Raw genomic sequence first — 2148 nt, 5'->3', positions numbered from 1 at the left:
TATACAATTTATAATTGAAATAAAACCATTTTTTTAGCGCTCCCCCTTTTTCAAATTGAATTTGTATGTATAAATTATACATATGTAAAACAAAGAAATTACTCAACGCTATTAAATGTCCATTGTCAGCATATACCAAAATAGTCACATACTGTGTTATCAATATACCGAATAAGGAATTAATGGGAGGGGGGAGGAAATAGGTGGAGGTAGGGAAAAGATATACAGGCGAAGTGGAGGAAAAGATAACTGAAGAGTGGGGAAATATGAGGGAGGGTAGAAGAGAAAATGATGAGGAGATTGGGTAGATGAGAGAGGTGAAAGAGTAAAGGTGATTTGATCGAAGAGGTGATAGTGTTGAAGATAGGGGAGGGAGGAGAGAGAGAGATGATTTGGTAGATGAGGGGGGATGGAGAGAAAATAGTTGATTGGGTAGAAGTGGGTAGAGGAGAGATTAGAGAGTTCATTGTGTAGAAGAAGGGTTAGGAAGAGATGAAAGGGACAAGGTGATTGGGTAGAAGAAATGTAGACGAGAAGAAAGATGGGCAGGGGGCGGGGTGAAAAGGGGAAGATAAAATGCGGAAGTTAAAGTGTAGAGAGGTAGAAAAAAGAAGAGAGGAGAACGTTAATGATATTCAAGACGGGGTGTAAGGAAGGGTGAGAGAAGAGAAACGTAAAACTGAGGTGAGTAAACATATGGGTAAGTGGATATGTATTAAGGATCAGTATACAGGGGAGAAGTAGGCAGAAATAAAAACGTATTGAAAATAGTGATAAGTGTGAGGAAGGGAGGCAGAAATGAGAGAGAAATAAAGATTTGATAGATTTCGAAACATGTGCGACCACATACGCATGTACGATGGTGGCTCTAAGAGCCAGTGGGAAAGACCGATAAGAGGAGACAAATCTCGTACCATGCACGACCACACGCACGATGGTAGCTCTAAGAGCCAGTGGGAAAGGCAGATAAGAGGAGACATATCTCGTACCATGCACGACCAAATGTACGATGGTGGCTCTAAGAGCCAGTGGCAAAGACAAGATAAGAAGAGACTGATCTCGTACCATGCACGACCACACGCACGATGGTAGCTCTAAGAGCCAGTGGGAAAGACAATATAAGATGAGACAGATCTCGTACCATGCACGCTCTGAGAGCCAGGCTCGTTAACCAGCACCGCTACTTCCGTAAAAAAATCGTCCTCATTTTGAAACCTTGGGATTTTGTCATAATACAAAACTGGGAGGTTTAAATGGCAGATTTATAAAACAATTTCCGTGGAGATGTTATTTGTATAAATTTACGCAGTGACCACAGGTACGTAAAAAAAGAAACATGTATTAACAAAACATTTATAAAGCTCTATTCCGGAATGACAATTCGTCAAAAACTAGTTAATTTCCATATTTAACCGATTTAGTGTTACTTTTCTGCCTTCCGGTTATTATTTGTCTATTTATGTTATTATTTTTAGATATTTAAAATGGCGTTTGGCCATCACAATAAAAGGTGCGAAAAAATGGCCATGAATGACAAAAGGTTTGAAACTGAACCTGCATAAAGGCATACCAGCCTAGCATTTAAATTGGATTCTTAAAAATTAAGAGCGTTGAAACAGTGCTCTTAATAAACTATCTTAAAAGCATTTTACAGCGATAACATCTGTAAAATACTCGACGTGTAGTTTTGCCATTAAACCCCATTAAAAAAACAAGAGGACAACGATGGCAGTGAATCGCTCACATGAAATATATGAAGGAGAAAACTACTTGTAACATATGTTGGGTACTACGCCGAGTTGACATGTAGTAGGCCACGCCCGCCAGCTATATTTGATATGGTCAAAGTTGTGGCAAAAAGTAGAGACCAGTTCAAAAAGCTGAATAATTTTGTGCATATTTTCCACGTTGCACGATAAGATAGGATAGACGATGTGATTTAAATGTAAATTTTACAATTTAACAAAGTCTAAAATTGAAGCCTTATATTGTTTGTTTATTAAAATGTTGATTTTAAATACAAAAGTTTCCCTGAATAACTGATCGTTACACAGTATCATTTCAATTTCGCAAAAGATTGGGAGATGAACAATAGCGTAATTCGATAGAAAAAAGTCTGATTATAAAATTCAATATTGGGTAAAACAA

This window comes from Mya arenaria, chromosome 7 (assembly GCF_026914265.1).
Source record: "Mya arenaria isolate MELC-2E11 chromosome 7, ASM2691426v1".
Taxonomy (NCBI): domain Eukaryota; kingdom Metazoa; phylum Mollusca; class Bivalvia; order Myida; family Myidae; genus Mya; species Mya arenaria.
Note: the sequence above shows the minus strand (reverse complement) of the source record.